We start from the raw sequence: 27,181 nt of genomic DNA, 5'->3' as shown, positions 1-27,181 counted from the left end.
TACATATACATATCAATACCATTTTAACAATAACAATTAATTTAAGTTTAATTTTATTATTTGATTTATTTGTAACCCCTGGTGTCAAGTCATAGTATCCACTACTCCTTAAAATCAAATGAATTAAATTATAAAAAAATTAAATTATTTTTATTCTAAAATTATATTAAAATTAAAATATTAAAAATATATATTATTTTAAATCGATCATCCTTACTATTTATTTTCTCTAAATCATTACTTAAACACGAGAGATCAAATTCTTTATTTAAACCATTAGGGGCTAATGAACCCATTTCAAATATCCACCTAGATTCCTTTCTGCTAATTTCTCTAACCAAATTATCACCTCGCCAATGATGGATATGCTTCTCAATTCCCCAAAACTGTAGACAACTAGCATCTTTATTATGGTATTGTTTGAAATGCTGAGAAAGATGATGGTGCTTATATCCTCTATTTATGTGTTATACATGCTCTTTAATTCTTTTTTTCAATGGTCTTTTAGTTCATCCTATATATATTAAATTACATGGACATTTCAGAGCATAAATGACTCCCTTAGTATCACAAGAGATAAACTGTCTGATTTTATACTCTTTTCTTGTATGCGTATTCTTAAATGTAAATCTGCGCCTCGGATTATTTATAACTCTACTACAACTGTAGCATCGGCCACAGGCATAAAAACCTGTGCTTTGAAAAAAACTCATATTGTTATTCTTTATTGGTGGCTCCAAAATGCATTTAACCACTTTATCTCTAATAGTGGGGGCCTTTGTGTATATGAACCTAGGTTTATCCGGAATATTATTTTTTAAATGTTTATCCAACTTCAAAACATTCCAATGTCTCAATTATATTCTGAACCATTTTATATTGTTTATTATAGTGTAATACCACTGGTAGATCTCCATACTCTATATTAACTGTATGCTTATTTTCTAGCATCTGCTTTCTATCCATAGAACCCACTTTCTTCCTTTCCTCCTCTATTTTCTCTTTTTTATATCCTTTATGGATAGATCTATCGGATAATATTCTACTTTGATCTAAATAATCACTATCCTTGGTACAATTTCTCTTTAGTCTCATAAATTGACCTCTAGGTATATTATTCAACCATGATTTGTGATGACCGCTATTTGACGGGATGTATGCATTCCTATCCGTTAATTTAAAAAATTCTTAGTATACAATGAGGGCCCTTCTGTTATAATTTGAATATCTAACAAATTAATACATTCTGTATGTATATCCCAACTTAATTTTATATTTTTATTATTTTTATTCAAACCATCATAAAAATTTTCTAATTGACTCTTATCTCCTTCCCATATTATCAGTAGATCATCAATGTATCTATTATATACTAACAATTGTTCACTGATATCCCGAAAAACATGGGTATCCTCCCATTTTGCCATATACAAATTGGCTATGCTAGGGGCAAATTTGGCGCCCATAGCAACATGTTTAATTTGCAAAAAATATTCTTCATCATACCAAAAATAATTGTGATTCAAACAAAAATGTAGAAATATCAAAATATACCTTTTTATGTCTATTGGGGATATCCGAGTATCTATTTAGGGCCCATTCTGCTGCTTCCACTGCTCCTTCGTGATCTATGTTTGTATATAAGGATGCTACATCCGCGGTGCTAAGATGTGTATCAGAATTGACTTTAACATTTTTTATAAATTTGAATAACATGCTTAGTATCTTTCAAAAAAGCTGCTGTTTTAGTAACTAACGGTTGTAAGTAATTATCCACATATTCCCCTAATCTAGAAGTCAGAGAATCTATGCCATTGATTATGGGTCTACCTGGTGGGTGTACACTAACCTTATGAATTTTCAGAATAGAATAAATAATCGGTAATTTACATACTGTGGGAACCAAATATTTTTCTTTAACTTTTAAGATCCCTTTCTTGCTAGTGTGGATTGTCAGTGTCCAGGGCAAGGCAAGTAATCTGTGCCACTAACCCGTAGACCTTTAGCTATCCCTGAGTCTCCTCCAATAGTACAGTAATAAACGTCTTACTCCCTAAGCACATGTATTGTATTTTAAGAAACTACTGATGTAATTAAAGTAAAATGCATCTAATACTAGTATACTCAAATTTATTTTCACTTTGAGTGAAAATGCATCACACAATCTCCACATATTCAGAAGGTCTATGAATACATTGTACGTGGAACACTAAGTATGATCATTTTTACAAAAATAAAATTATGTAAAAACATTTTAGTGACATATGGAATGATACGAAATTTCATCTTAAATCCTAGGAGCAATATAGTGCCCATAGCATAGTGCTCATAGTACCAACTTAAGATGGCCAGTTGGGCTTGTGTTCAGTTTTGTCTAGGCAATCAATATGGAGTTATGCTTTCTGTTGGTTCTCAGCATATTAATATGTGAGTTGACTGTAGGAAAGCATTTTCAATACCCGTGAATCACTAATCAAAACCAATCAGATGTGCAATGAGCCAAGAAAGACTGAGTAACCTAGCAAAGGCCGTGAAATTATATGATGTGTCAAAACCATTGTAAATGTAAACAAAAACAAAAAACTGAAATTCAACAATAGAACCATACCATGGAGATGACCCAAGACTGGACTGGATGAAGCTAACTTCCTCAATCATGTACCTCTAATTGTAATGATAGTGGAAGATATCAGTCTGTAAGCTTCAGATTTTTAAATTGCCTTCTTTTAATTTATGCACATTGTTCAACAGAATTGAAATCTACACTGAAGTCTCTCTCAATTGACAGTATTTCTAGGTCACTTAGTCTTTTTTGGCTCAGTGTAGATCTCTTAGAAATGGTCAGGTAGTTTAGAGCTCATCTAGTTAAATTAACCTCCGAACCACCACTCCTCAAACGCCACATACCTGGGAACTCCACTACTTTAACAATAACCACACTTCTCATTCATGGAGTTAAATGGCTGGCACAGCCTTTTATTAATTTTGTTATCCATTTATTGAAGATATCGTGCCTATTGCTGCCTGTCTATAGTCTCTCTTTTGTATGCCTCCCTCTGGTCTATATGGAAATGACCACATCTGGAGGTTTTTGTAAGTTGTTTGTGGTGTGTGTGTTGTCTTTATTTTTTTTTTCTCCTTTTTTGTGTGTCCATCTTTCTCCTCCTATTGACTAGTTGATATTTTGATTATTTATAATGTACCCATGCATATACATTTATCTTATATATATATTCTATTTTTAGAGATGTTATGAATATGTAACGCTTGAGTGCAATAGTCTGAAGAAGCGGTCGTTACTGTAAAACGCGTTATCGTCAACAAATGTATTGTGCAAGTCAAGATTTTTCAATAATTTTTACCATATGTAGTTTGTACATTCTTTTTGAATAAAACTGTAATGTTTTATGTTTTATATTACTATGTGTATTTTTTTATTTTTCATATGCTTATACTGACATGTCACCATTGATTTCCCCCCCCCCCTTTTTTTTTTTTCTTGGTAATTCAGAGTTCACCAGTAAGCTATCCTCCAAACCACCACTCCCAAAACTCCACACACCTGGAAACTCCCCCCACTTAACAATAACCGCACTACACATACGTGGAGTTAAATGGCCGACACAGCCTTTAAATAAACAAGAAGCTTTTAATAAAAAAAAATCCATTTAAACTTCTTGGTCCTTGAGGGAACCATATTACAAACGTTGTGTCTGTGGCACTATTTACCTGGGTTACTTCCCCAGCTGCCAAACAGTCTTGGGCACTGACCCAGCCAACCTCAAACACCCACCTGTCTTCCCACTGCCTGGTCCTTATAACTGGAACTGTGCCAAGTAAAGGACACCACATCTCGGATGGGTCCCCACCATTTTCCCAATAAGACTAGCTTTACATCCCCATCAAGGACCCCAAACCACCATAACACAAGTGTAAAGCTTTACATTTGAATGCACCTTCACACACACAAAGCCCTCTGAATCCCCTCCTGCAACTCCCAAAAACCTAAATCTGTGCTTATAGCATTGAGAAGCACATTGTCACCCCTGAGGAACTGCCACATATCTGTCTCCAAGTCCACATGTCGAATGACCAAACCCCCATTTCTGCACACAAACACATTTCTTTGTTTACCTTAATGTGAGCTTTCTTTAGTCTCTCCAATGATCTAGCTGCCTGCCAGGAATGCGTGCCACCCTGTCCGACCAGACTATGAGCATCCCAGGAAAGCAAGTACAAAGCCTCACAAAACTTCACAGCATTACCCAACTCCACAGCATGCCAGGGATTCCAATCCATTTGACAATACCTGCCTCTCTGGGTAAGCCTAACTGCCTGCCATAGGGCTGAATTTCAGCCCTTCTAGCCCCCCAGAACATGTAGGTATGCCTGAGGATCCAAAGTAGGCACTGAGAGACACCTGCAAGAAAATAAAAACCCAATGCACCCACTAGACAAGAAAACCAGCAAACAAACAACATAAAACATAGACAGAAACAAGGGAACCCTCCTTAGCAACTGAGAGCTTAAATGAGGTGGGGTCTGTCATACAACCCAAATCTGTTAGATTCCCATCTCCCAATGTGCCTGTCCACTCCTTCTTCTAAACCCCATCGAGCTGCATCAGTGGAAGCTCCAATGTGGAAGAAATGTGAAGCATACTCGTCTGGTTAAACCCTGCTGCTAACAGAGATTTATGAAAAACTGCCATACCTGTAATTTGTGCACTTGGGCAGTTATTGTCCAAATTTCAAAGAACCACCTATCTATGACCACACCCAAAGGAACTGTTCTAACACAAGCAGATACAGACAGATACCAGGACTGTTACTCAAAAACAGCTCAACATACCGGCCCCTGCCAAGCTGGTCCATCTTGGAATGTCTAATACTGATCTGCATGGAAGCAGCAGTGCGGCCAACATCCCCCACCATCACCCCCCTGAAACTCGCTTTGGAGCATTCTGGATTAGTGAACTGGTCAGTCCTTCAAAGAAAGCCCTCAAAGCACACCTTGGACCATTTGCAGGAGGTTTGTACCCTCATTATAAAACAAATATTGTTCAACATGGAACTCAAAACAGAGAGACAGGATGTAGGGAATTGCAACTGTCCCTGTCTCTCTGGTAACCCTTCATTGCCTGCCTGACCACAAATTCCTTAGTGAAAACCTCCACCTCAACCAATTTGAACAAGAATGCAAGACTTGCAAGCTTTTGATCTACTGCCAATGTGGAGGCACCCTGTACAGAATTAGAACTGACAAAAAAAAAGCACCAGTGAGGGAACATCAACCCCAGGGCCGAAACTCCCCCCACCCCTAACTTATCTAGCAGTGAGCACCATTCCCTCCAAGCCGTAGCATAAGCTTCCCATCGAGGGCCAATGGAATGCCAAAGCAGGCTGTTACATGCCAGTGTGCCCAGGAGAATAGCGAAGGTCCTGGAGTCTAAAGGTCTGATGAACAAAAAAATTATTCAAGTAGTGAATGATTGAGTTCACAACTGTCATGTCCCGAACCACCCACTTCAGAAATGAGCTAAAAGTCTCGAACAAGGCACATGATGTAGAGCAGCCCATTGGCAAGCAGTGATCCACACAATAAGAGCCCTGCCAGCAGCAAACAAACAATGAGGATGGACAGGAAATGGGCAAAAAGGAATCCTCCACATCTGATTTGGCCAACAGCACACCCTGGCCATACTTTTGAACCCAAGAAATGGCCGCATCAAATGATGTATAGGTATCCGCACAAGCCTGTGAGTCAATACCATCATTGACTGAACCAGCCTTCAGATAAGAAAGATGCTGAATTAGATGAAATTTTCCTGATTCCCGTTTTGGAGTCCACCCCCAAGGGCAACACCACCAGCCCCGAGATCTCCAGATGAAGGAATTCAGAATGCAAATTTGTGGATAAGGGCAGAACTTTATGTAAATTGCATGGAATGCAAAACTCTGCTTCGAGGCAAGCAGCTTCTCAATCAGGGTACATATTTTTAGAAAGAGAAATATCTTTTCCACCCTCAGTAGTCATCCCTCTTTCCAGAAGCATCCTCAGTATGCTGCTCCCCTTTCCCTGCTTAAAACAACTAGTGAGGGAATGGTTACCACCTTATCCCGAACACTCGTGTTTAAATTGGTAGGAACTGCCAAACCAAGTTCCATTGTTGAACTGCCAGCAGAACCCTTTCTTTCTAGATGCCGACTGTCCTGAGGCTCAGGTACTCCTATACACTCCTCTTCCAGATAACAAAAAAGGGCCAAACCATTTCCTGGTGCCTTTTTCCCCAATAAAGCTCACCAAAATTGCAAAGGCTTTCAGCCAATAGAAAAATGTACGATGGATAAGGTGGTACGTCCTCTTCCACTTTCTTGCTCTCATCTGGTTTTACCCTACCTAAATTACAATTTTCAACCTAGAGCAGGGAAAAAATTTCCACGTTCTCGTCCCTCCAGATCTTATCACATACTTCAGGTTTAAGGTGAGCACCAAGGGGGCCTTCAAACCAGACATAAATGTCACACTTTGCTGAATCCTCACTCTGTCTGTTTTTTTTTTTTTTTTTTTCCTTCTTTGGGATGAGACCAGTTCCTGAGCATCACCATCCCATCTGCATACCAGCCACAGCCACCAACTGCTCCACAGTGGAAGTAGGGGCGCCATTGTTCACCTCCTCTTGTCTCCCTTGCGGAGCCCTCACTGTCACAGATGGTGGGTTCCTCGCCAAACTCTCTTCCTACCTGATCAGCAAATCTTGCAGGCCCACCAAAACATCCCTGACAACTAGTGCAGACCTTGAACTACCTGCCACTCCCACGGACCCTAACAGCTCTTCTGACCTGTCTAAGACAGGAGAAAGGGAGGACAACCCACTGCTGGTGTACTCACCAGGCTGTACAAGGCCCGAAGCCCCTGCAGCTGCTTATCCACATGCCTCTGTTGCAGCGCTGATGTCTCCCCCCAGCTCTTCATCCTCAGAGCTACTCACTTCACTTTCTGACCAGACCTCTGTTGGGCTGTGAACCGAATGCGCTGGCTCTTGTGACAGACCTCCCCTTCCTGCAGTGTGCCTTTGGTGACCTTTGTTGTGCGGACCTCCAGATTCTCTGCGAGCCCTTTAAAGCCATGCTGCGCCTGCCGATGTCATCGCAGCACGCCTCACTCTCCTAATCAGTGCTGGGCCCCCTCTCTCGCAGCCCCAGACCTGGGCCTGGAGGCAGTCTTCGGCAGGGATCTGTAACTGACCACGTATTTTTCAAATAGTTAACTTCTGCAATTTGGTTCCCCCTTCCACTCTGTTATGTATGCCCTATGCTTAGTTTTCTCCTAAATAGCACTAGGCATATCTTTTTAATTAGTTTAAGTTTTGAGTAACTTCTTTCACAAATTGCCAGTAGAAACCATGATAAGAAAAATTCTTAATGTCACAACAAAGTCAAACTCTCCTGGTGCTTCAACTTGTACGACAACCGAAGCATATCTAAAGCTGCCCAGTTTGCAATCTGCTCATCAGGGTTGATTTCCTTATGCATGACCATATGGTGCCGAATGCAATTTATTTAGGTGATCATAGCTGCAGCATTCAATTCTGTGAACTTGGCACATGTGCGCTGAATTTGTTCATTAATAAAATCATTTTTTCTGGTATCTAACAATGTCTGGATTTGCTAAGCAAAATGCTGGTAAAGCTTATTCATCTGCTTTGTACTTTTTTGTAATCTCTGCCTTAAGCTGATCTATTGCTTCCAGTTGTCCCGTGCCTGTTTCTTGTATTAAGGTCCAGACAACATCACAACTCTGCTCACCAGACCTCTTACATCTTCCAATTATTCTCTCTGTAGAAATGTAAAATGTTTTGTATACCTACAGTACTTTCTCAGTTGCCTTTTACACTAGACAGTATCCTTTTTTTTTATGGCAAAATAAAGCCAGTGCTTTCACCTTTGTGTACACATTTATCAAGTGCAAGTCCTTCTTGCTGCAGGCAGATCTGAGTATCATTCACTTCAGTTAGTACTGGGCTCCAAAAATGCAAGAAGGAGAAAACAAATCATAGGTCAGGATACAAACAGACTTCCTGCATCACCCTTAGGGCTCGTTCACACTTGACTAATTTTTAACTCTTTCCAAACGCTCCTATGGTGTTAGTACAGGCGTTCGACGGGCGTTAATGAGCGTTGATATAAGCAGTAGACTGGCAGTAAAAACGCTCTGCAAACGCCATATGCACGGTTTTGATGCGTTTTGCAAGCGTTAAAAACGCTCCTTTTTTTTTTTTCATTAGGAAGTGACATAAGAGGAAATACGCAATTCATACGCTGTTCATACTCCATCAGGAACGCACCCGAATGGATTCCATTACCATGCTGCATATCATGTTCTGTCTCCTGCAGATGATGGTAATGTATGAGCAAATGGTTGAGCAGAGGAAGAGGAAAAGGTCATCCAGGCGCTATTGGGTACATCCAATTGTATCTCAGAGATATTCTAAAGGGCACTTCCATGCCCTGTACCATGATTTACGCACCTACCCTCAGAAGTTTTACGACTATGCCCGCATGAGAATCACATCTTTTGATGCACTGCTTGAGATTCTAAGACCCAGGTTGATCCGCAACAGAACAAAACTGAGGCGTCCAGTATCTCCAGAAGAACGTCTATTAGTCACGTTGCGGTAAGTAATCTAAGGTGACAACAAATGTATGCCCAAATTGTGTACACAGTGCTGTATTTTGTGCCATGTACAAGAATACTGTTTAAGCACAAGCCTACAGGGCACTTATACCCCCTTCCTGCCCAGGCCAATTTCCAGCTTTCAGCGCTGTTGCACTTTGAATGACAATTACGTGATCATGCAACACTGTACCCATATGAAATTTTTAGCATTTTTGTGACAGAGCTTTATTTTGGTGGTATTTAATCAACTCTGGGTTTCAAACTGAAAATTTAGAAAAAAAAAATTTTTTTGCTTAGTTTTTGTTATAAAATTTTGTAAATAAGTGATCTCCTTCACTGATGTGTACTAATGAGGCTGCAGTGATGGGCACCGATAGGCTGCACCAACAACTCGAGAGGGGAGAAATGCCGATAACCGGCATTTCCCTGTTTACATGTGATCAGCTGTGATTGGACACAGCTGATCACATGACCGAGCCGACATCTTCAGCTCTTTCCATGGATCAGTGATCCGCTGTGTCCGAGGGACATGGCGCACCGTCGAACGCCGCACTGCACGCTCCCTGAGCCATGCATGCGCGGTGAGAATGGGAGGACGTCATATGATGTCCTCCCAGAACTTGAGAACCTCCTTGCGCCAGTCATTTTACTATATGGTGGGCGGGAGGTGGTTAATGTATCAAAAGTGGAACACACACACTTTATATATGCTCTTAACATTACTGAACTGAATTACGAATTACATGGTTTTTTAACAGATATTTGGCAACTGGAGAATCCTTCTCTTCCCTCCACTTCCATTACCTTCTAGGCAAAGCCACAATCCACAACATAGTTCATGACACATGTGATGCAATATGGAATGTACTGAAGGGAATCGTAATGCCAGAACCAACAGAGGATCGATGGTTGGAAATCAGCAATGACTTCAATTGAAACAGCAACTTTCCGAACTGCATTGGAGCGTTAGATGGTAAACACATACGTATTCAAATGCCCCCAAACAGTGGCTCCAAGTATTTTAACTATAAAAAGTATTTCTCCATAGTCCTGATGGCGATTGCTGATAGCAACTACAATTTTGTTGCAATTGATGTTGGTGCTTATGGAAGTTCTGCAGACTCGCAAGTGTTTCGCAATTCAACCATGGGAAGAAGGATAATGGAAGAAAGGTTCAATATACCATCCCCATGTCCTATAACAGAGAATGGACAGCACCTACCCTATGTGCTAGTTGCCGATGAGGCATTTTCATTGTCTAGTTCAGTCATGAAACCATATCCTAAAAGAGGCCTGGATTTGAAGAAGGTATTTAATTATCGGCTAACACGAGCTAGGCGATTTGTGGAGTGCACCTTTGGCATATTAGCAAATAAGTGGAGGATCTTTAGAGGTGCAATGCAATTAGATCCTGCAAATGTTGACACTGTTGTTAAAAGTGCCTGTGCACTCCAGAATTTTGTCCGTCAAAGAGAGGGGATTAATGTGGATGACTCACACATGACGCATGCACTGCAAGGTGTTGTTTGTCATAGTGCACGAGGTACCCAGCAGGCATCAAATATCAGGGACGAGTTTGCTAATTATTTTATGTCAGCAGAGGGAGAAATCCATGGCAATATTCCAAAGTGTAATTGTCTCTGTTTTGTAATGTGTTTCTAAGCCCACATCAGTCAGTCTTTATATGCAGTAAAAAGCATGCTTGTTATACTCACTGTGGAACTTAAGGGGTTAACCCTCTGCATTGTGTAAAGGCCCTTTGATCATTCCCTCTCTGTTCCTCCCCTTATTCAAGTGACCACCTCTCATCTTCTGATAAGACAACTGAACCGTATGCATTTTGCACATGCTCAGTTCGGTGTGTATCGTTAATATTTTTTATTTTTTTTGTCTGTGATCAGCACAGGACCAATCAGCACTGTCCAGAGAGAGGTTCAGGGGTCCTACAGCCTCATAATCAGGGGAGAATAATAACTCCTCCTACAATGTTTAAACAATGCAGTGTTGCACACTGATATAGTCACAAGCACGTATCACCAGAGAATAGTAACTTCACCAGGTGTATATTAAGTGTTCACAATGTCTTGTTTTCATGTTCTGCTGGGAGATATTCCCAAAAAGTGTCATGGGACGATGAAATGTAGTCATGTTATGAAATAAAAGTCCTTTTTAAAAATGTGTTCCTTGTTCTACATTTTTTTCTATTGTTTGAAGTTCTGAACCCTAAACTTAATATAATTGTGTACAAGTAAATACTGGATCTTTGAGACTCCATTCGGCATTTGGAAATTTCGCTTTATATTCTCCATAAGAGGAATAGTTATTACCAGTATAAAAGTAATAAAACTCATACAATCATTACTGTCAAAATGTTTGGATTTATTTCAGTCACAGCAAATGAGAACTTTTCAGGAACAATTTTCCATATGCTCTTGACATAGCACTACTATACATAGTGCAACTACACATAGTATCGTTCTTGTAATAAATACACATGTTCAAATAGTGCAAAACTTTTTTGTAGAAAAACACAAAATGTAGACCCGTATGCTCCAAATGTATATAACAACATCAACGTAGAAATGTAACACCTCTTTTAACCCATTATTTGTTTCCTCTGTCCTGTAGTGCGTGTTACTTCCAACAGAGCACTGCAAGAAGGTGAAAGTCCAAGATTTTAGCATTCATTCTCTGGTATTACAGAAATAAAACGCTAAGATGTGGAGTCAGAATCACAATAAAGCACAAATGTGCAAATGCAGCGTAAAATTTTTCACTTTTGAGACTACTAATTCTGGCTACTATTTCCTCCTGTGGACCAACGCTCATAACACATGGCTGCTCAATCTATGACTCTCCAGCTATTGTGGAACTACAGGTCCCATTATCCCTCTGCTTTGGGAATCGTGCTCTGTCAGCGGCTTGCAATGACGCATGGGACTAGTAGTAGAGCAACAGCTGGAGGGCCAGAGGGTGAGCACCCATGTTATAGGATATAGTAGTCAAGGAAGACCCACTGGGCACCACAATGGACAAGCACTATGATGTGCATACCAGCCAATGATAACACCTATTAGTTTGTACTTCAAGTAGCACAATGTACAATATTTAAATTTTCTTCTTGGATAACACTCTAGATCCCCTTTGGGTTTTCTTTTTGCCATATGTGTCCCATAGGGGAGATATATATACTTTCACTTCCTGTCACACTACCACAACAGAAGCTGAGAAAAAAATCTTGGTAAAGGTGTCCGTTTATGAAACAGAGAATAGATGAGATTCAACAGATCTCAGCTATTCTCTGGTCATTCACAGTTTGACACTCAGGAGATCATGTCAGCCCAGAGCTGGAGATCTGTGTTCTCCCTCCAGATTCTCCAGCCCAGAGCTGGAGAATCAGAGGGACCAAAAACTAAGCAGAGATAATTTACCTCTGCTTAGTAAACTGATCTTTTACTGTAATCCCTCGAGATTATAGTAAAATGAGCCGTTTTCCAGAGTTTGTAGACCGTTCTCCAGCGTTTGGAGACCGTTCTCCCTTCTTTCGGAGAACTGCTTCATAAACTGCATTCACAGGAGAACTGTGTTCTCCGAGAATGCCGGAGAACTGAGCAGCGATCTATTACCGCTGGTCCATAAACGGACACCAAAGTTTGGCAACTCCTGGTTGTCAACAGAACAAATGTCCCCAGCGGAAGATATCCAATCTCAATGTTCTGTGAACAAACCAAGCTTTAATAAACTTGTAAGGATTATGGTGAACAGGACAAAGAGAGGTTCAATCTTCCAAATGATGACACAGACAGCATTCAATACTGACAAGTGTTCTAGTCCCTCTCAAGTTTATCCAAGAAAAAAATTGGGCCTGGCTCAGTGCCATAACCTTTTCAGACACACATCACCACAAAGCAGTAAACTGCTTTTGGAAAGCATTGTCAATATCCCAGACACATCTTCAAAGGTCTGGTTGAGTTCAGGGACCTACTCAATATTGGGTGGGTAGTCATAATGTTTTGGCTTCTTTTAATTTACAAGTTTCTATACACTGGCTCAGATGAGTGTGTGCTGCCTGGCTGTTGTCACCTGCTACAGACCCGCCTGGTGTAATGTCCGCTGGAATTGAATTATACTCTGATGCGTGGTTTGGAAATGTGTGAGTTGAAAATGAAGGGGCACTATGTTGTGCATATATATATCTTGGATTTGGGGAATTGGAGTATTGCACTGATTCTGGTGGGGGTACTGCAGATGACATGCGCATGTAGCGCTGTATGACCCCAAGGAGATCATATTTCAGGGCTGATAAGCGATGTGCTGGAATCTGCCTCATGTCGTGTGCCATAGAACTTAAAAATCCACCTATTTGATCATCACGTGACTCCTGCATTAGCCGCCTCATTTCCTTACATACTTCCACAAATTGGGTTGGAGGAATTGCGATATCAGCTTTTCTCTTCCTGGACGAAGCAGAGCTCCGTGTACGATCACTCCTTGTGGTGCTTGGAACAGGGGAAGTGGAGGGCGTAGTAGGAGAAATGCACTGGTAATCCCCCATAACTGTTGTTATCCATGTCTGGAGTGCAGACATCTTGACTGTCACTACTGTCGGAAATATTTCCAGAAGTTCTGTGTGAAGGAAAAGAGAAAATCATGTACAGTTCTAAAACAGTTATCAATAGGCAGCGTCACATGTACAGTACACAGTGGGTAAAATAAGTATTTGATCCCATGTAAGGTAGAGGTAAGGAGTATTCCCTGAACTGCCACTTAATTTATAACATTTTTACCATGTGGTTTTTCTGCATTTTTGGTTGATGTTCTGTCTCTAATTTAAATACATCTGTGATAAAAATTATAAGCTTTAATTTTTGGGGGAGCAAACTTGCAGGAGATCAATTAATTATTTTAACCACTGTAGCAAGGCAGATTCAATAGGGAAATACATACTGTCTCTTGCTCATTACAGCCTTCAAGAAGTGAAGCTCATTAAATAGTCGGTGCGGTTTCACTTTTTTTGCAGCAGAACCACTTGGTTGGGTAGATAACGCTGTCAGATCCTTCTTGAACCTGTCCCTGAGTGACTTCCAACGTTTTTTGACATTTGTTACCGTTTACAAAAAAAATACTATTAGAACATCTACAACTAAAATCACATTTTTCTGACCATGTGCAGTCACACATTTGAATAAAATGCTGCAAGTGTGGGCACATGGTATTTGTCCAAGTTTAATAATATCTGTGCTTAGGGGCAGCATGAAAAATTTGGCCCATGAAAAAAAAATTACTCACGTTTATTCTCCCTCTCCTTTGCAGACAGTGATTCCCAGCTGCTTGCACTGACCACTTTACATATATCAATCCATGCCTCACGTTTTCTGTATGCATCACAGTAGGTTGGGGTGCTGGGATCATATAATTCTGGTCGGTTTTCTACCTCCTGGATCAATATAGAGAGATTGATGTCAGCCATCTTATAAGCAGCACAAACAGGAAGTGCATAGCAGGAAATGACTGCAGGACACTCTATGCTCTCTTCTATAGTTTCAGGGAATTATGGGACATGATATTCCTCCTGAACAATTTTTTCAAAAAATTCTTAAAGCACTGCAAACACCCCGCAAACGCTCCGCAAATGCCTACCAGAGCATTTGTGGAGCGTCACCATAGACTTCAATGAGAGGCGTTGAAAAGCTTCAACTCCTCCTGAGTGGACAATAGGCGTTATTTTTGCCGCAACGCTACCACTGCAGTGTGAACAGCACTGTGCGTGGCCATGTGTAAAATTTTCTTAGGCGTTTGGAGAGCGTTAAAAACGCCCCTCAAACGCCTGCTTAACCCCTGCTTACAAGGCTAGTGTGAACTTAGCCTTCGTTTCAGAGGTTTCTCCTGGCCCATCTCTCAGCACTTCCAGACAGGGCTCTTTTTTTTTTTCCTCAGAAAAAAGGTGTAGGAACTCTCCCCCCTCCTAGGTACTGCCCCCTTTAGAGAACATGTAACCAAGTATAATTTGCAGGGGGGCTATATAAGTAATTTGTTTGGATATTTCTACTTTTTTGCACACTTTACTGCATTGCTTTTGATGAACAAATTCCAAACGCTTACAAAAGCAAGCTCAGAGGCACTTCCAGATAATTTCAGCACGCTTGTCATATGCATCTTCTCTGCTTCTCATGTCAGTAGCAGAGTGATGACCACAAAGTAGCCTTGAGTCAACATATTTAGAGGGGTTAAAAAAAACTGTAGAGGACCATCAACTAAGATAAATAGTAGTTCTGAAATGGTTTTTGTTAGAAGGGAAGCTATGTTGGGAGTAACAATTCAATTTGTGAGAATCCTCTTTCACACTCGATGAAATTGGGAAACTTTCGATGGCATTTATGAGTCATTGGGCAAACTTTCTCAAGAAAATACTCTCTGAAAGCATGAATCATTTTTCCTTTCATTCAACTGGAATCTAGTGGACAAATTTCTAATTTCCTCTCCAAAAATAAGCTTTTGCTCATTGTCAGGCCAATGTTTGGAGTCCAGCACCCGTTACAGTTGGCAAGAGCAGAATCCTTTTTAGTGAGCAGTCTACTCTCTATTGCATATTTAAATTTTTCATAAAAAGCATCCGGATCTATAGGAGGATCATTCTTTGCAGGGAATCGTTCTTTACAAAAAAAGAAACAAACGGAGCTTTTCACAGGCAACAGCAGCCACTTTATAATTTGAACCTGGCTCAGTTTGTCTGCTTTCAAAGATTTGTACACCAGTTTGTATTTTTTTTTATTTGCCCTATAGAGATTTATTCTTCGCTCCTGCAACTCTAAGCTTAATTCTGGCAACTCTTGAAGAGCATCACACGAGTCCCAAATCCAATACAAAGTTTGTGCTGGTAATTTCTCAGTAGGCTGTCATGCATACACCTTTCATATCTTTCTTTGCTTCTTCAAGATGACGAACCAACACTCTGTAGCTCTCCCACACTGCTGAGACAGTACAAGATGGGTGGCATCTAAGAACTCATCCTATTTTCAAAAATTGCACCTAGGGAGCTAGCACAGGCTTGCAGTTCTCTGCAGTTTTGGAGATGCATGATATACAGCTTATCCATAAAGCCCTTAAATCTTTTAATTCCTGATATTCGACCATATCTCCTCTACAACTGAAAATTCTAATCTGTGATTAGCAGTGTCAAATTGTTGGAGAAATTATCTTAATTTGTTCAAACACCGCTCGTATTTCCTAACATCACGGCTGCCCCTTCACAGGTAACGCTGATCAAATGTTGTCTTAAGTAGTTATCCAGTATCCCATAAGAATGTAGGCAGTTAAGACGAGATGTCCAATTTTCTTTCACATTAATACTGTCAAGCTAAACCAAGTTGAGAGAAATTTACTGGGGAATTCATTGCACTGTGTCTGAGAAGACATCAAACACATACAATCAGTGTAGATTTTTTACTTAACCACTTCCAGACCGGACACTTTTACCCCCTTCCTGACCAGGGAAATTTTCAGCTTTCAGCGCTATCACACTTTGAATGACAATTGCGCGGTCATGCAACACTGTACCCAAATTAATTTTTTACCATTTTTTTTGACAGATAAAGCTTTATTTTGGTGGTATTTATTCACCGCTGGGATTTTTATTTTTGTAAATGTAAATGAAAAAGTCCAAAAATTTGGAAAAAAATTTTTTTTTTAATAAAATTTTGCAAATAATATTTCATCATAAAACTTTGCCAAAATTGATTCCGTTATCTTTTTAGTAAAAAAAAATCTAAATTAGTTTATAACCAAAAATTATAATTTTTAAACTTTTTTTTACATTTTATTTTATTTTTTCATATTTTTATTTTTACATACTGTCACCCTAGCAGTACAGTGTCACCATGGTGACACTGTACTACTTGTGGGGGTGATGAAGATTTTTTTTTTTTTTTTTTACACTGATTGCTTTTACACCCATATAGGATGTAAAAGCAATCATTTCTCTTTCTCTCTGTGTGCATTCTTGCACTGATTGAGAAGTACTGAGTGAGCTGTGATTGGTCACAGCTTGTCACATGGTACAAGGCTGTTGTGAATAGCCTTGTACCATGTGACCTCTGTGATCATTCACAGATTTTGCACGTTGTAAGCAATGATGTCACAAGTGACATCTTGCTTACTACTTTGCATGTGATCACTGTGATCGGGACCAATTGGCCAATCAGTGATCACATGATCGGGACCTCGTACAGAGGTCCCGTCCGCCGATCGGTGTTTCACTGTGTCCGGATGACACAGCGGGAACCGGATCGCGGTGCTGCGTGCTCTGAGGGAGCGCGCACAAGCAGGGTGTGGGGAGGCCGTTTATAAACGGCCACCCGACCCTGCACTGCCACCGTCCGGCCGTTTATATGCAACGGCCGGTCGGGAAGTGGTTAATGTGGTTGACTCATCAATTATAAGAGCAATTTTTACTTTTTGATCGTATGATTTCATTGACCCAAGTTTTTGGTTTTTTTTTTTTTTTCTTCTTGTGCGATATGATTCAGTGTCACAACACCGACGCACACAAATATGTGGCCACACAACTGGCCGTCTGTGGGGCCGCATATTTCCGTACCTGTCTTTGTGCTGGGAGCATGCCGTACAGCCTACCCCCCCCCTTTTTTTTTTCTTTAGTTTTTTCTTTTGTAATAGAGGAGAGAGATACGTTGCATCTCTTTCTCCTTGCATAGAGAAAGGGAACAAAAAAAAAATTTTAAAAAAAGAATAAATATAAAAAAAATCTAGATCAAGGTTTGATCTAGTTCAGTGCCAGAGTTAGTGTTTGAGTCAGGGTCAAAGGTCAGGATTTATTTTTTAAATTGGTGTCAGTGTGTTTTAGGTAAAAAAAACAAAATGAGCATTATTGTTTCTGGGCTATAGTACAGGTACAAACCACAAATAACATACACATATGGTATTGCTGCGATCGTCATGAGCTGGAAAATGTATGTTGTTCTTTGGAGTTAGGTAATGGTAGTACAAGAAAAACACAGCTAAATTAAAAAAAAAAGAACTATTTTTGGGCCAGTTTTCCATTTGATAATAAACAAAAATTAGGAGATATTCATTACCATTTACCAGCAAATGAAAGCCCAATTTGTTCTGAAAAAAGTCCGGTATAATTCACCTGGATGTACAAAGTAGTTATGATGTAATTTACGGTTTTACTAACGTTAAAATTGTGCTTGGGCGTTTAAGATTTCTTTTACCCTTAGACGTGAAGGGGTTAATGCAGGCATTTGTTGAGTGAAGAATGCAGGCCCATGTTAGCGCCATTTAACTCCTGTAGTTCTATTTCAGAGACAAAACTATTGAGCTGGTTTTCTTTGGCTATTTTGTATGCAGTGCAAAATGTCTTCTTGGTTATCTTTCTCCTGAGCCAAGTTTTTAAACCACTTCAAGTCCAGACACTTTCATCCCCTTTCTGCCCAAGCCAATTTTCAGGTTTCAGCATTGTCACACTTTGAATGACAATTGCACAGATATGCAACACTGTACCCAAATGAGATTTTTAGTATTTTTTTTTTTTGATCGAAAGAATTTTCTTTTGGTGGTATTTATTCACCAATGGGATTTTTTTTTTTTTTTTGCTGCATCGGCAATGTTCCATTCCGACTGTTTATTGGCATGGGTCAAGAAGTTAAACAAATCGTTTCAAGATGTTAATTGTTTTGGAACAAAACAATTTTTAAGGTGGCCTTGTATGCAGAACTTTATGGTCAAACATTTTTTTTTTTTCTTGAAGTGAGCTGCTGTGATCGTTTGGTGCCTTAACTTGTTACCTCATTATTTGCCTATTCCATCGACATCTTCATGCCCTTTTATTTTTTCTACTCCAAGAATACCAACTTTTCTGCACACCTTGTACCCAAGCTTCTGATCATGGAAGCCAAGCCAGTCGTGTTTGTTGTAAAAATAGTTTTTTTGTTTCAAAGATCAGCAGCTTGGCCAGGCAGTTTCAGGACTTTCAAGGCAATCTTGATCAGTGCAGGAAGGACCATCAAGTGTGTCTGAAGTAGAAGGCAGAACTTCATCAGAAGACACAGAATCCAATTCAAGTGGCGGAGAAACACATGAATAAGATGCAGATTAAAAAACCGTTTGACTGTCTGTTTCCTATCTTATGGGACATCAGGCACTATCAAGCATTTGAAATAAGACACCAAGACACTAAAAGTTGGATACATTTTTTTTAGGCCGCGGCTGTTTTTTATTGGTTTAAAAGACATTTAATAAATAAATACACTCCATCTAAATTATTGCAACAGATGAAACTCGAGAACAAATGGCTTGACGAGGCCGAGTCAAGCTGTGTATTTACTTAGCGCTTTAAATTCCATACTTAACTATTAAAATACATGAACTCCTTATTAACATATAGCCACTACGACTCAGGTTGCATTAACTTGTCCCCCTTTGGTTTACAAAGGTGACACCACCACACAATAAATGGCTGTGACAGGCTGGGAGGGAGCACCACAGCCTGTGCCTTCTGAGTCGACTGAGTGGTCCTGGATGGAAACCTACTTTTATTCCCCCCAAAAAAACCTTCTAGAATGTGAATGTTCCCCAGCTGGGGAGGTCACATGACCCTTTCAGAGGTCAGGTGACCACCTGCCACTGTGAAAGCCTGCCCATATTGCTTGGGGAGACTTGACACTGCACTGCTGTCCCATGAGAAACTGTACCCCCCCCTTCCTCTCATTTCACTTATTAATAATTTTTTTATTGCCATGGGCAAAAGAGTTGGTTATCTTTTTCATGGTAAAAACTATAAAGGATTTAACTTCTTTGTAAAGGAGTCTAGTGGATGGATGATGGTCTGAAAATATAGATGAATGAAGGTAACGGCTTTGTATATTGGTAATCCCTGCCTAAATTGTCAGCAATGTCAGGTCATATGAATAAATGAATTTGCTTATAATAAACTATCTGCCTAACAATGGGAGTGGCTTAAAGGGGATGATTAACCAATTCAATACAGGGCAATTTTACACCTTCCTGCCCAGGCCATTTTTCAGGTTTCAGTGCTCACACTTTGAATGACAATTGCGCGGTCCTACAACATTGTACCCAAACTAAAATTTTATCATTTTCTTCACACAACTAGAGCTTTCCTTTGGTGGTATTTAATCACCGCTGGGGTTTTTATTTTTTGCTAATTTAACAAAAAAAGACCAAAAATTTTGAAAAAAACACGTTTTTCTTTGTTTGTTATAAAAGTTTGCAAATAAAGAATTGTTCTTCATAAATTTAGGCCGAGATGTATTCTACTACATGTCTTTGGTGAAAATAAACCAAATTAGGATGTATTTTTTAGTTTGTAGGAAGGTTATAGAGTTCACAAACTATGGTATATATCTGAATATTGATCAATCCTGAAGTACTGACAGCCAATCTAATTTCTTGAGGTCCAAGAATGACGGAATAGTACAGATATCCCCCAAATGGCCCCTTTTTGCAAAGTAGACAGTCAACGTACTTCATAAGAGGCATGGCGAGTTTTTTGAAGTTGTATTTTTTTTTTTTTGTCATTTTTCGGAAAATGAAAAAATAAAAAAATATATATTTTTTTTTACATACTGTCACCAGTGCAGTACAGCGTCATCATATAACTGGCATGGCGGTGATCAGGGACACTGGTGACACTGTGAAAAAAAAAATATTATTTTTTTGTGTTCTAAATTGTGTATTACTTTTTTTCTTTAAGATTTTTTTTTTTTTTTTTCATATTTCACTATGTACAAAGTAGTACAATGTTACCATAGGGGAAGTGATCAGTATTTTTTTTTTTTGTTTACACAATTTGCTTATAGCAAAGAATCACTTTGCTATAAGCAAGCATTTACCTGAATGACATTGATTCATTCAGGGTTTGTTTTTTTTTGTGCTTAGCTGTGATTTGGCCACAGCTAATCTCATCACATGACATGTGCATGTGATTAGCTGTGACCATTCACAGCTAGACACTAGTATACAATGGATGGCATGAATGAAGCCATCCATTGTATAGGACTGTCATGTGACCTGCTGTGATTGGTTTTAGAAATACAATGTATAGAGGACCTTGGTCTTTTCAACACAAATGCCAGCTTATTTCTACACGCATAAGACAACCAAAGTGCCAGTAAACAATAGAGCGCCATAGTCTTAGTTTTCTGTCTTTCCACTCCTAGGTGTAGTAGTAACAAAGTTACATTCAATCATTTTAATGCATTTTACTTGCCATTAGTGGCATTACTATAACTGCAAAACCTAATGCATGATCCATGTTATAGATCTCATATCAGCCCCAATATCTATTCCTTCAGAACAGAGATCAGCCTCAAACCCTTCACCTTTACATGTCATAGCAAGCCCAAATATTGCACCTTCATAAAACCAGATTTGACATACCTGTTCCAGGGTTCCCAAGAAGTATTGTGGTGTATAAGTGAAGGCTGCAGGTGGGCAGACTGTAGGCGGGCCTCCGATTATCGAGATCCTGGAAGAGACAGCAAATAAATATTTATAATTTCAGAGCTGACTTTCCCACACAGCCCTACAACATAATCAATCTTCTTATCTCCCCAAAACCCTTCCCCTTCAGAGCTCAGACCAGGCCCAAACAATGCACCTTCATAAAACCAGAAATTTTACATACAGTACCTGTTTTAGGATTCCTAAAAACAATGGGGTAAAAGTGAGGCCTGTAGGTGAGTGGTGAGCCTCCAATCCTGAAAGAGATGGCAAAGAAACATCAATTCAGGAGCTTACTTTCTCACACAGCCCTACAGCATCACAACAAAATCAGCCCCAACCCTTTCACCTGAACCTAAAGTGAGTCTAAAGGTGCTTTTTGTTGTTAAAGATGTTCTGCTTGTGTGTTCTGTGCAACGTAAAGGCACGCTGATGTTCCTTAGCTCTTCTTCAGCAGTCCCCCGCCAGTGCTGTCCTCTTCTTCTTTTTGTGCTCAGCCTCACCCTCCACTTCCTGCTAGCAGGATTTCACTGACAGCAGCAGGAGCCCAAGGTGTCTGTTTATGAAACCGAGATGAGCTGCCATTCTGAGGGTCACAGCTCATATCTGACCATTAACAGTTTATGGAACCGAGATGAGCTGCCATTCTGAGGGTCACAGCTCATATCTGACCATTAACAGTTTATGGAACCGAGATGAGCTGCCATTCTGAGGGTCACAGCTCATCTCTGACCATTAACAGTTTATGAAACCGAGATGAGCTGCTATTCTGAGGGTCACAGCTCATCTCTGACCATTAACAGTTCATGAAACCGAGATGAGCTGCCATTCTGAGGGTCACAGCTCATATCTGACCATTAACAGTTTATGAAACCGAGATGAGCTGCTATTCTGAGGGTCACAGCTCATCTCTGACCATTAACAGTTTATGGAACTTGTTCTCTGATGATCAGCTCAGCGTTCTGACAATCGGACATTCAAATGCACTGAAACACCCGGTTTATGAAGTGCCGATGTCAGCACTTCGCTGGAGATCTGTGACACAATTCTCCAGCCAAGAGGTGGAGAATCAGGGAGGGAGGAGAGAATCTGCCTGAGAAATCACGAAGGAGGACATTTATTGACTTCCTACTTCCTCTTTGCCACCAAGAGAGTAGGAATTACAGCTCCCCTGTGTGTCACAAGGCCACAAAGAGGAAGCAGATCAGGTTAGAAACACATTATACTGGATATCAGGGGCTTAAAATTTTTAAGAGTTACTCACCACAGTTGCCCCACCCAACCCCTACCCTTCCCCGCCCCTAATTTCGCCCCTAAACATGCCCTCATAAATTATCTCATGAAATGACACTGTGAAATGTTTTATGTGGAATAAATATTAAAAACATATTTAATAATATTAATAAAGCTATGTAAACACCTCCTCCATCCAATGTCTTTCTCCTTCTCCAGTTCCATCTCCTCCGTCCCATGTTCTCCTCTACCAGTCCTCTTGTACCACCAGAGCCCCCATTTACCATCAGAGTCCCCCTGTACCATAAGAGCCCCCCCCCCTCCGTACCATCAGAGTTCCCATGTAACATCAGAGCTACCCCTGTACCATCACAGTTCCCCTTCACCATCAAAGCCCCCCTGTACCATCAGAGTTCCCTTGTAACATCCGAGCCCTGCTTTACCATCAGAGCCCCCAGTTACAGAAAGAGCCCCCCAGCTGTGCTGGAACTGTGAATTGCGGGGAAGGAAAGGAGGAAAGCTGAGAACAGGTGTGGCTTGACCGAGAAGGTAGAGAGGAGTAAAAAAGGAGACTGAAGCAGAATAGAACATTACATTGGAGAGGAGGGGAGAGATTGTCGGGGAAGAAAGTGCAGCTGCAGCCAGAGCAAAGAGATCTAACCTGTCAGATGAGAACCAGCTTGTCAGGGAGTCAAGGTTGGTGCGGCAGCACCCTGTATACAGTGCCGGCCCACACATGTTCCCCTTAGTGAAAGACCCGGAAGCACTTGAAACCGAGGCTGAGGGAGGAAAGCAAAACACCGCGGGTGAGCGGGGAGAGGAATGGGGGAATGGTGAGGGTGATTGGTGCACAGGTCTGGGACATGGAGTGCCCAGGTTTCTGTCTACCCAGCTGCCTGTGCTACCTTTTATAGTGGCTCTGGCTTTGCCCCCACATTATTTCCATTCGCCAAATGCCCTGTTGTTTAAGCCCTGTTTTATACACACACAAAAATATCATATATATGTAAGGATATATATATAGATAGATATAGATATATATATATATATATATATATATATATATATACACACACACACACATTATATCCATTATCCCCCCCACACACACTCCTTCCTTGCCAGCTTCTCCACCTCTCCCTCCCTCTGTCTGAGCTACAGGGGATCAGTTCTGTTATCTGCCCCTCACCCCCCTTCCCCTTGATAATGAATTCTCTCCTCTCCCAACAGCAGTTTCCGATGGCACCCATGTGATTAACCACTTGCCCTCCAGAGGATTTACCCCCCTTCCTGACCAGGCCATTTTTTTTGCAATACGGCACTGCATTACTTTAACTGACAATTGCGTGGTCATGCAACGCTGCACCCAAATTCAATTTTATGGGTTTTTTCCCCACAAATAGAACTTTCGGTGTTATCTGATTGCCTCTGCGTTGTTTATTTTATTCTAAATTGTTTTAGTGCAAAAAATATATATTTTTGACTTTTTGCTATTAAACAAGTCCATTGAAAAAAAATGTATTCAAATTTCGTCATAAATTTTGGCCAAAATGTATTCTGTGACATGTCTTTGCTAGAAAAAAAAAATCCCAATATGTGTAAATTGGTTTACATGAAAGTTATAGCATTTACAAATGGTGGTAGATATACTTTATTTTTTTTGTTTTGCAGTAATGGCGGCAATCAGCAACTTATAACGGGACTGCAGGATGGCGGCAGGCATTCTGACACTGGGGGGGAGCTGACTGCCACTGACATTCCCAGTGACCAGTGATAGTGCTAATAAAAAGCACGAACACTGGGCAGGAAGGGGTTAACATCTGGGGCAATCAAAGGAGTTAACTGTGTTCTGTGTGAGTGCTTTACACTGAAAGCAGACTGCTTTGTATTGCTGTGGTATGCAGGAGTTGACGGGCGAGATCTGTTATTTATAACATGTCTCTACCCCGTCAGTGATACTTGGTAATCGCCAGGTGCTGGCGGGGAATCGTTAGCCACAGGACCCAGTGATTGACAGCCGAGGCTGCGGATGGCGGTGCGGGTATTGGGCGTGCACAGCGCACACGCTCCCCTTACCTGGACTTACAAAATCACACATATATACAGTATATATATATATATATATATATATATATATGTGTGATTTTGTGCAGCCGTGCCGCCCTTTAGTCGTATTTCTGCTATAGGATGGCACAGAAGCAGTTAAGGATGGAGAGCTTGGCAATTGTAAATGTCATATTCATTGGCACCTGTGTTCCATGAATGAACACAGTGAGTGGTCAATAAAAATCTCTCACTGCGTCCAATGATCATTGAAGTATAGTAAACTGTTAACTGTGGAGTTTCTACAGTATGAAGAGTATATCACCATTTCGATTGCTATTCAGAAAGCATTTCACAGGCAATGGGGAAGCATATCACCTCCTCCCCAACTACACTAAGCACATAGTAGTAGGCTGCAACTGTGTGCTTTGCATGTGGCTGTGGGGCCCTTGCAGAGCAGTGCTATTCACTGGAATGGGTCTTTTTCAACATGGGTATAATTTCTTACTTATGGTTATTGCTAATGGTTTATATAGCTTCTGATTTCTGAATGCGGCTGGACACACCTGTTACTGTACGGGGATGCAGTATCTATACAAACACTCACACAGATCGGCAGGTGTGCAGGCATGGGTGAGAAGCTACAGATTGATTCTGTCTGTGTTTTTGGTTGTACACGCTCACACACACTCCTGTTAAATTAGGACCTGTGGCTGTGTTCAATCAGCTGTTGTGTTCAATCAGCTGTTGTGTCCTCGTACAGTAACATAGGCTGCCTGAACCCAGCTTCAGGCGGCTCCAGTCCCTTACAAAAACCAGTGGTTCACACTGTACAGGCCACAGCACCCTTGTGAATGAGCCCCAAGACCTAATTCATATTAAACATCTTTTGATATTTTAATTAAGGGGGGGCTGTCAGCAAAGCCATACAGAATCCTGTAATTTCTAACAGCAGCTGTGGTCACAGGAGTGCAATTTGTGTAATCATGTGACCCTGAATCATCCAAGAGAAGGCTAACATCACATAGCCTGTGAAGTCTCTCTGTAAAGATCTCCTCTGAAATGTCAGGATCCACCTAGATCCCTGCCATCACCTGGCACAGCCTTTTCATGCCACTGCTGAGAACCAAAGGTAAAGACTCCCTCCCAGTCAACATTGCAGTGCTCCTGTGAGCGCTGGAGGGGACAGAGCAGAGCGCACTGACACTCAGCTTTCTGCCCGAGGAAGACTGAATTGAGTGATCAACTGTCACATGATCACTTTGTTCTAATATGTGTTAAAGGCTTATTAAAAAAAAAAAAAAAAACCTGTCTATACTGTTTTGCACAGAGCAGGCCAGCTCCTTCTCTTCTCGTGTCCTCCAATGGTGCTCCTTGACCCTCTCCCTCCTGTCTGTCTGTTGCCCCCCACAGGAAGCAGCTTGCTATGGGGGCAACCGCTGCTCTGTGTCCATTCACATAAGCAGCCGTGTCTGAGCCCATTCTCTTCTCATTGGCTCACTGGCTGGACTGACTGGAGCCAAAGCCTTCCACTTCTGTCAGCCAATGAGGAGAGGGAGTACAGAGATAGCCAAGACTCCAACACATCAAGAGGGGACTTAGGTGAGTTTGGGGGAGGGGGAATGCTGCACAGAGAAGCTTTTTAATGAATGCATGAAGGTAAAAAACCTTGAGAATTTGCAACCACTCTAAAGCCATTGTGGGATCGATGGAACACCAGATCGAGTCTCCATCCAGAAAGATGCTCTTTTTCTCTTCTTTGACCACCCAGCTCCTTTCATTTTTTCTATGTGCGTATGATGAGATTGATGTAGCAATACAAGATGTATTGCAGTATAAGTAAAAAAAATATATAAACACACACACACACAAACACACACACACAAACTATATAATATGCATGATAGCAAAATGTCACATTTTTAAATCTAATATATATTATAATTCTTCATTTCCTACAGCATTAAAAATGGATATTGAGGAGACCATCCTACTTACAGCTATACCATCTGTTGCAGCATCAGCTGTTAGTATTGCACAGGATAGGATCAGAAATTTTAGGATCAGACAGCCTCGTGTGTTCCAGATACGTGCAGTCCTGGAAGAGCTATCTGACGATGTTGAGGACATGTTTCGGCTGAACTGTCGGGGTCATGGAGGTTTACAACCTCATAGTTGAAGAAATTGAGCCCCTGACGAGGAGAACCCATGCCATATCTGCAATGGTCAGGTTATTGGCTGTGTTAAGTTACTTGGCTACGGGTAACTTGCAGCCATCGTGTGCTCGTATCATTGGAATTATACGTCCCAGTCTTTCTAGATTCCTGAAACCAGTTCTAAATGCCATCAAGAGACACATGGATAGGTACATCCATTTCCCTAGAACGATGGAGGAGTGGCAAGAGGTGAATGTAGGATTTTTACGACAGAGGAATGCCAAATTTCCTGGGAGCCATAGACTGTACACATATTGCTCTGATACCACCACAAAATAGAGAGGAGCAGTTTAGCAACAGGAAAAGCTACCACTCTTTAAATGTTCAAGTGGTGGTGGAATCCTTACCAGCGCATTATGAGTATCAGATTGGGGTTTCCATGAAGTTGCCACAACAGCCATATCCTGTGGCAGTCAGCTCTCTGGAATTTATGAACTATTCGAAAGAGGACAGAGGGCTGGCTGGCGGGTAAGTAAATTTAATTTATTTATGTAAAGTAATAGTTGATTTTTACTTATATTTTCTTGTTT

Source organism: Staurois parvus, unplaced genomic scaffold (assembly GCF_062004578.1).
Source record: "Staurois parvus isolate SC_StPar_1 unplaced genomic scaffold, SC_StPar_1.0 ptg000538l, whole genome shotgun sequence".
Taxonomy (NCBI): domain Eukaryota; kingdom Metazoa; phylum Chordata; class Amphibia; order Anura; family Ranidae; genus Staurois; species Staurois parvus.
This window is presented reverse-complemented; position numbering follows the sequence as displayed.